The sequence below is a fragment of the Lutra lutra genome, chromosome 10 (assembly GCF_902655055.1).
Source record: "Lutra lutra chromosome 10, mLutLut1.2, whole genome shotgun sequence".
Classification (NCBI taxonomy): Eukaryota; Metazoa; Chordata; class Mammalia; order Carnivora; family Mustelidae; genus Lutra; species Lutra lutra.
This window is the reverse complement of record NC_062287.1, coordinates 105492455-105501422: the sequence shown is the minus strand read 5'-3', so window position 1 is coordinate 105501422 and position 8968 is coordinate 105492455. Positions and strand designations below refer to the sequence as shown.

At 54.1% G+C, this 8968-nt stretch overlaps 1 long non-coding RNA gene across 1 annotated transcript; it reads left to right on the top strand.

Annotated features, from left to right (window-relative positions):
- Positions 1 to 3929: 3929 nt before the first annotated feature.
- Positions 3930 to 7608, top strand: LOC125079234 (uncharacterized). The gene is made up of 3 exons (XR_007121073.1): positions 3930 to 4005; positions 4752 to 4893; positions 7504 to 7608. It is a non-coding gene; the product is annotated as an uncharacterized LOC125079234 (long non-coding RNA).
- The last annotated feature ends 1360 nt before the right edge of the window (positions 7609 to 8968 follow it).

The window sequence follows — 8968 nt, the reverse complement described above, 5'->3', positions numbered from 1 at the left end:
TCCTCTGTGGATAAGCCTTCCGATCACCGTGTTCCCCACCCCCATTACTCTGGGTCCTGGCATCTGAGCTGTTGCCACCCTCTGTGGGCATCTGTTTCTTATCTACCCACCCCTAGAAGGCATGCTCCATGCTCAGCGGCGAGTCTCCGCGGCCCAGCACATAGTAGGTGCTTTTTAAATATTTTTTGGCTGCATGAATGGGACTCTGAGCCTTTTAGCCTGCGGCCCCATTTCCAGGTGTTCTGCGAGCACCCGTGGGGAGGGTGTGTGTAGCACGTGGAACGTCCGACACATACCAAAAATGAAAATATTCAGTGTTTTCTGTGACAATCCTTGCACCCCAGGCTCACCCAGAGGCCTAGCCTCGGTAACTCCTCCCGTTCCTGAAATGCACTCATTTCCATCTCTGTGGGCTGGAATACCCCGGTCTCCCTTCACCCCTTCGGGGAAAATAGGTCCCTTCTCCAGGCAGCGGGAGCTCAGTTCTCTCTCTCTCACCAGGTAGGTGCTCATCCCATCCCCATTTCAAAGATGGGGACACTGAGGCTCAGAGAATTGCCCAAGGTCTCCTAGTCAGAACGTTGGAAGAGCTGGGATCTCCACTTAGGGAGGCTGACCCCACTTATGTACATCCCTCTGCTGACGCCCGTCCAGTTGCCTCACCTTGCTTGCCATGCTGGCGTCTGTCATCTGTCTGCAGGGACCCGAGAATTCGCAGACTGTCCTCTCTCGCAGCTCTGCCTCCTCCTGGCTGTTCCTGGAACCTCAGTACACTGTGAGTCCCAACAGCGTTGCTGGTGGGATCGAACCTAATTCCACCCCTTCCTACCCCACGCCAAGCACCTGCTCTTTTAGCCTCTTCCCTGGGGCGGTGGTAGAGGAGGCACCCTAAGTTTCTCCATCTTTTATTAAATATGTGGATGACTTAGGTATAATTGACCTACGGTATCATATTCAGGTATACAACGAAATGATTCGGTATTTGTATCTGTTGTGAAATGATCTCCCCAAGAAGTCTAGGTAACGTTTGCCACCGCACGGAGTTCAAACATCTTTTTCTTGTGATGAGAACTTTTTTTTTTAAAAGACTTTATTTATTTATTTGACAGAGAGAGAGAGAATGAGCAGGAGAGCACAGCAGGGTGAGTGGGAGAGGGAGAAGCGGGCTTCCCAGCCGGATGCGGGGCTCAATCCCAGAACCCTGGGATCATGACCTGAGCCGAAGGCAGACACTTAACTGGTTGAGCCACCCAGGCATCCCCAAAGCCTGTATTTTTTGAGGAATGTTCATGCTGTTTCCACGGTTATGTTTGTCGAAAGAGTGTGAACAATCCCTTGACTGGACCCCTGAACTTGAGCTTGATCAGACGGATACTACCCCACACTCACACCCTCACTTGGCCTGAGCCCAGCTCTGCCCTGGGCCCCACAGTCCCTCCTGTCATTGAGGTGGGAGAGGCGGCTGGTACAATGGCCCCCAGTGGGGAATCCTGGGCTGCTGAGCTGCTGAGCGGGGAGCGCCCGAGACTCTGGAGCTGCCTCTTCCCTCCTCAGGGAATCGCCACTCCCGGCAGTCCTGCCTCAGCCCTGCCCCACTCCCATCCGGAGGCCTTTGACTTGCTGGAGCCTCGGCCAAGAGGGCCTTCGCCGTGGCTGGGAGGTGATCCCTCTCCCCCAACAGCAAGGGGACCCTGAACTCAGGGGGCCTGATAATGGGACCTGGGGGGGCCGTCCTGGTGGGCCCAAGCTCTGGCTGTGGGTGGGGAGGGAGCTGTGAGCGGGGCTGAGGCCCAGGCTGTATGTGACCCAGGTGTCCCGGGCTGCCCCGCTTGCTAGCTGGGCAAGTCACATCTCTCAAGCCTCGGTTTCCTGTCTGAAAAACGAGACTAGCACCTGGCTGGCTGGGTTGTTAGGGTATGAGGAGGTTAGTGGCAATACAGTTGGCTTTGGCCACTCCTTGTTCTGAGCCCTGCGGTCTGGCCCTGGCTGTGGTGAGAGGCTCCCCTCAGCGAGGTCTTTCTGCCAGGAGCTGAGCTCACAGGGTGGGGTGGGCCTCGGGGGCCACATATCAGTTGTTCTCTCTTTCCTGGGAGCTGGTCCAGAGACCAGGGGGAGGGCGTCTGCTTTTCATCGGGGGGCGGCTGCCTCTAATTCCTTTGGCATCTCAGCTTGTCAGGAGGAGGGAGATGCACTTAACCGGTTGTGGACCAGCTTGGTGCTGAGACGCGGGCGCTGGGCTTGGAATCCACCAGCTGGGACTGAAGGCTAACTGGGCCACTTACTGGTTGTGAGACTTGGGTGAGGCACCCACTGCGTCTGAACACTGAGGAGCCCACTGGGACACGGGAGTAATCATTTCTGCTCTGCCTACTCCCCAAAGCAGAAATCCATGTCAAAGTGCTTGGTAAACCACGGAAAAGATGAAACAGGGGTTCCCCCTGCCATTGGGGGTGGGATGGGGGCTCTGCCCAGGGACCTCACCCCAGGCCTGCAGGCCCAGTGCCTGGACCCTTGTCCGGAATGGTCAAAACCAACTGTTGGGTCCTTGGAACAGAAGCGCATTTCAGGAGGTGCCGGCTGTGGTCTTGAAGAGCGGCCGGGCCCAGAAAAGGAAGAGTTCGCCTCGGTCGGCGTGGCTTGGGAGAAAAAGAACACGACAGTCAGAGTTCCTGCGAGCTTACTATAGGCCAGGCACACGTCTAAGAACTTTCCACGTATTAAGTAGTTGACAAGGGGCGCGTGGGTGGCTCAGGGGGCGAAACCTCAGCCTTTGGCTCAGGTCATGATCTCAGGGTCCTGGGATCGAGCGCCGCATCAGGCTCTCTGCTCAGGGAGAGCAGAGAGCTTCCCTCTCTATCTCTCTGCCTGCCTCTCTGCCTACTTGTGATCTCTGTCAAATAAATAAATAAATAAAATCTTAAAAAAGAAAAAAAGGAAAAAGTAGTTGACAACAGCCCTCCGAAGGAGGTTTCTATTATCCCCCGCTTTAAACGTGTTGTTAAGGGCGAAAAGGCATTTCGGGAGAAGGAGTGGGATCTGCAGAGTCTGGGGAGCCTCTCCCATCCTGGGGGCAGTGGCCACCGTGCCTGCAGCCGGGGGGAGTTGGCCTCGTGGGGCCCTGGCAGCCCGCCCCAGGGGTTAGGTTTGAGACGGCAAGCCGGGGGATGCTATAGGCTCTTGTGTGACCTAATCCTTGAGGGTGGGTGGGATGAGGCTCCTGGGAGGGGGACAAGGGCCTTAATGGGCTGGCTTCAGGGTGTAGAGTCCCCGGAACAAGGAGAGGGGTTCCTCATTCTTCTGTCTTCATACTTGAGGACAGGCCCAGCTGCCGCCCAGGGAGCCCCCAGGGGACGCCTTGACTTCGAGACGGGCTCAGAAGCTGGGCTGTGGGTGGCCCGGGGGCCTGAGCTCTCAGAGGCCTGGGAGGCCAGGCTTGCAGCCAAGTGGCCTGAAGCGGGTCCTACACGGGCCAGACGGCGCCCCATTGCGGGGCTGACCCCAGGAAGGCAGGATGGCCTTGCTTGCTGGGTTACAGAGGAGCCTAGAGCTTTCTGCTCACACTGGCAGGACAGTGGCACCTTCCTGGTCTGAGCCCCCTGCACAGCCCGGTCATGGGGGCTGGCCCAGCTAGGGACAGAGAGGTAGGGCAATGGGGCCTCAGTGATTAGAAACAGGAAGCAGGGCTGGAACATTTTCTCCCAAATAGAATGCAGTCCGGGGAGGCCACCGCAGAGTTGGCCACGGTGGAGGCTTTCCAGTCGGACGATTCGGGTGCCCACACACCAGTAGGACACTCTGGGGAAGTGAAGGCAGGTGTGTGGCACCCTCCCAGGGACGGGCTGCCTACTCTCTGCAGCACCTCTGAGCGAGGACCGGGGGCCGGGAACGCTGGGTGTGCATGGGGGGAAATTCCATTCTGCAGGGCGCCCCACCCCGCGTCCTGACCATTTCTGCTTGGAAGCAGTCGGCAAGCACGCTGGAATTTCTAACCAAGACAGGGACAGGGTAAGAAGAGGCTTGGGGGAAGTGGCAGAGTTTTTTTAGCCATGAGGCATCCAGGGTGTGATATCTGCAAAACCCAGAGATGAGATGAACAGAGATGGCCAGGAAGATTGGGAAGGCCCGGGGCAGAGGCCAGATCCGGGGTGAGGTCACCGGGGAAGCATGCGGACCCACAGTGAGCTGTGGGCTGAGTGGGCCCAGGGGAAGGGAGGGGAGCAGACGGAAGGGAGGAAGGGAAGAACTTGCCTTGGCCTTTCTTACTTTGTAAAAGAGTAAGTACTTGGTGTCTGAATGGAACGTTGGGGGAGAGAGGTCAGGAGTTCAGTCCCCCAGGGATCTGGTGCTGGATGGACAGTGGGACATTGTTCTCGAAGGCGAGAGAACCCCAGCCTTTGTTCTCATTCCACTTCCACAGTAAATATTCCGGGATTTGGGGTGAGACCAGTGTCCACCTGTGCTAATTAGTCGGTAAATACTTCGGGAAAGTGTTCTTTGCCGGAGAGGCACTCGGGGTAGCTCTTGTCTGGCAGGGCTGGCCTTGGGAAAGGTTGAAGGGTGAGCACAGCCGGGAAGGGAAAGTGACCTGGGAAGGGGCCACGGTTTCTGGTGGCCACACAGGGGGAACTCGATCCCCACCTGTTCTTCTGACGCCAAGTCATTCTTTGCCAAACTTCTGGGTGGGACCTTGTGCTCTTGGCACAACCTGCATTTCCCTTTGCAAAACCTGGAGCCCAGTCCTGTTCCCACAGCCCGGCTCTGGAGGCTTTTGGTGCAGAATGGACGGCCACGTGTGTGTTCGGAACGGCCAGCCTGGCCCCTAGCATCCCAGCCATGCGTTCTAGCCCAATGCTCACCTGATGGCATGAGGAGGCAACCTGGTCTCCTGCGGAGGTGTGACACTGCCTGGCCCCAGGTCCTGAGTGCCTCGCCAAGTCACGGGGGCCGAACTCCGGAGAATAGCCAGGGGAGCCCATCACTCATCCAGACTGACTGTGGGATTTGGATACACCTGTTGTTGGTGGTGTTTTTTCTTGAGAAAACTGCAGACATTTGGATATTGACTATTATATAAGGTGAAAGTTTACTGACATGGAAAGGTGGATTGTTAACTGAAAAAAGGTTTTATTATTTTTTAAATGATTTTTAAAATATTTTTAAAATTATTTAAAAAAATTTAAAAAAGATTTTATTTATTTGACAGAGCTAGAGATCACAAGTAGGCAGCGAGGCAGGCAGAGAGAGGAGGGGAAGCAGGGAGCCTGGCGCTGAGCAGGGAACCCGATTCGGGGCTTGATCCCAGGACCCTGAGACTATGACCTGAGCCAAAGGCAGAGGCTTAACCCACTGAGCCACCCAGGTGCCCCTGAAGAAAGGTTTTAAAAAGCATGGATGGTATGATTTCAATTTGGAAGATAGACTCACAAATATACAACAGGTGTTAATAGCAGTAGTCACTGGGTGGTACGAAATGTTCCCCCTATTTTTTTTTGTTTTTCAGGATCTATGTTTTCTTGTAACTTATTTAAGAATTGCTATTTCTTCCGAGTTCTGCAATGCACACATAGCTCTTTTACTTAATTACATGATTAAAAATTGCTACCCTGGAAGGGAACAATTCAGGGGCTGCTTGAACCAGAGCATGGGGTGGTGGACCCTCAGTCCCACCTCAGAGATTGGGAAGAACTGACCTCTTTTCTGCTTTTCTGCTAGTTATAGTTTAGAGCCAAAACCCCGTCCAAGTTCTGCACAGAAACCAGAAAGTGGTGATATTTGCGGAACAAAAATCAGTTAACTCTGAGATGATCAGTGATTTAAAAAAAAAAAAAAAAAGGAAAAGGAAAAGAAAAAAGAGACTGAGAATCCCAGTCTGCTGTCCTCTGTCAACCCCATCCATGCCTGCCCCTTCTTGCTCACTGCCTGAAAAATCCAACTTCACTTTTTTTTTTAAAAGATTTTATTTGATAGAGACACAGCGAGAGGGAAAACAAGCCAGAGTGGGAGAGGGAGAAGCAGGCTTCCTGCTGAGCAGGGACCCCCCATTCAGGGCTCCATCCCAGGACCCTGCGATCATGACCTGAGCAGAAGGCAGACACTTAACGACTGAGCCACCCAGTCGCCACCCCTCCCCACCAACTTCGCTCTAATAGAGGGTTAAGAGGAAAAGCAGAGTTCGAAGGATAAAGTTGTTAAAACGTGGTGTTCTTTCCTGGTTCTCACCTGTAGGCTCTTGGGACTGCCTCTACGCTCTGTGCGGGTCTTGGAAAGCGCTGGGAGCCGTGAGAGAGATCATGAGGATGGGCAGGGAACAGAGAGGCTGAGATAAACCTCAGTTTAATCTGAGGAAACTCCAGTTTTCCAGGCCTTTTTTCATCTTTCAAAAGGGCTCCCTGTGGGAGTCCCCCCATCTTTAACTCCCTGCAGGACACAAGCTATGTATGACCGTGCAGTTGTTTTGGGGTGGATGGAAGCGAGGCCCTTGCCCGCTGAATGGTGCCCGCACCCTGGTTGGGACCACTCTGGGCACCCACACCCACTCCCGGCCCCAAGCCTACCTGTGGTCCAGGCCCAGATCTCCCAACCCCTTTTCCGGGCCTGGTGCGCCTCAGTCCTTCAGTCTGGCCCCTATCCCCTTGGGGGCTACACAGGGAGAAGGAGGAGGATGCCTGGGTTTCTCCAAGCTGGACCAGCTTCTGTGGGCACCTCCTTACTCCCTGGTTGGTATGGAGTCTGAAAGCAGTGCTGGTCTATGCCAAGATCAAGGCTGCCCGAGGACCACAGGGCAGGTGTGGGGCTGAAGGGCCAAGTCCTCCGCCAACTTCTCCGAACACCACCCAATTCTAAGGAGAGGGATCCCGACACGCCCCATTCTACCTTCCTTCGCACTCAAGTTTGTAATCTCTCATGCCAGAAAGGAACACCTTCGGGAAGGATGTCATTTGGAAAAAAAAAAAAAAAATTATTGTGCCATAGCTATGAGGTTAAGGCCCCTTCCAGCCCACTGCTAACCACGGCATCTGCTGGGGCAGACACCCACTCTGGACTCTGGGCCCCTCTTGTGCTCCTTCTCGTCTCACCATTTTAGCAAGTTTAGTCCAAAGAGAGTCTTCCTGGCTGAGGGAGCAACCGAGGGCAGAGGCTGGGGCTGTCTGAGCGTGCTCACCGGGGGGTCGCTGGCATCGGGCGTCAGGTGTGGGATGTGCTTCTGTTGTTTTAAGAGTCAGAGATGTGGTTTAAGAGTCAGAGACATGGTTGATTTTGATGGGTCCTTTGCTAGCACTGTTTTTGGGACAATCTGCTCTAAAGTAAACTGTAGTGTTTGGATGAAAATGAAGGTCAGGAACAGGAGCCCTCTTTTGGTCCCAAATTTTCTGACTAGGTTATAATGATGCAATCAAAGATCAGTTGGTCTCCCTTGTGGGCCCCGGGCAACGCTGGACGTTTTATGGTTTGCTGCCCTCTTGTGGTGCACAAATGGTGACAAGATTCTCCTCTTCCCCATAGCATCTGACTCCGGGGAGAATGTGCTGGACAAAACATTATACGAGGTCTCTGCTGAGGGATTTCCCAGGCTAGTGGAGGTGACTTTTCACTGAACCAGGGTCCGAGGGCAACAATCCACACCTTGGGCTCTACAGGGGGCTGACATACATACCCTTCCCTAACTAGGGTGCCCGGCCGAAGAGGTCAGAGGCCCCTAGAGCCTCCAGCGGTCTTCGACGACTAAAGTTGCTTTCCTTTGGAATGGTGGAACTGATGGGCACAGAACGAGAAGCTTCAGCTGGCCTTCCTCCTACCTCAGCTCCCACTCCCCCACCCTTATCCACTGAGTGACGGCTCCCTTCTTCAGTCTCTCCTTCCCCAACCTCTCATGTAATCCTGCTTTGCCTCCTTTTCAGGCTGAATTGTATCCCCTCAAAACTGGTATGTGGAAGTCCTAACCCCCAGTACTTCCACACGTGACTCTGTATTTGGAGACAGGGCCTTGGAAGAGGTGGTCGAGTTAATGGAGCCGCTAGGGTGAGCCCTCACCCAGTCTGACTGGTGTCCCCATCAGAAGAGGGAAGTTGGCTACGGACGTGTAAAGACCATGTGAGGACCCAGTGAGAAGGCGGCCATCGGCCAGCCAAGGAGAGGCCTCAGGAGACACCTTGACTTCCAGCCTCCAGAGCTGTGAGAACGTAACTGGCCATTGCTGAAGCGCATGTCTGTGGTGTTCGTTCTTGGCACAGCCCTAGCAAACGAATACAGCCCTAATATAATACTTATTTCTACAAGGGAAGTGGTTGCATTTTGAGTTTTTTCCCCTCTTTTTCTTTAATTTAGAGAAAGAGAGAGAGTGGGCGAGTGCCGAAGGGGGCAGAGGAAGAGGGAGAAAAGAGAATCTCAAGCTGACTCCCTGCTGAGTGTGGGTTAGCGCAGGGCTTGAGCTCCTGACCCTGAGTTGGACGCTTAACCGACTGAGCCACCCAGGTGCCCCAACATTTTGAGGTTTTCAAGGATAGAAATACACCCAGTCCTTTGTGGGCCCAGCCACAGTTTCTCTATCTGTCCAGAGGATTCTTAAGATAAACATGGAGCAGTTTTCCTTTAATCTCGCTTAGTCTTTATGGCAATCCATTCTACAGATGAAAACATTCCTAGAAATTAACTTGCCCAGGGTCACCCGAGTGGTGGGGACAGTCAGGATTCAGACTCAGCCGGGCCCCCGAGTGCCACCTCCTTGTCCATAGCTCAGAGTGGCCGGCCAGCCTGGGAAGGTCATGGGCAGGGATCGGGAAGGGGCTGGCTGTCGGGTAAACTTCGAGAACACTGACCATTTTCCCTGCTGATCCTTGCAAACGGTGGTCGGGTCTCTCTCTTAACCCACCGAGAAAAAGCTCCATTTCTCTGAAAAACTGTCCAATCTACTCCATGGGCAGGACGTATGGACACCCCCACACCACCCTCCTCTCGAAAGTCCTCTGGA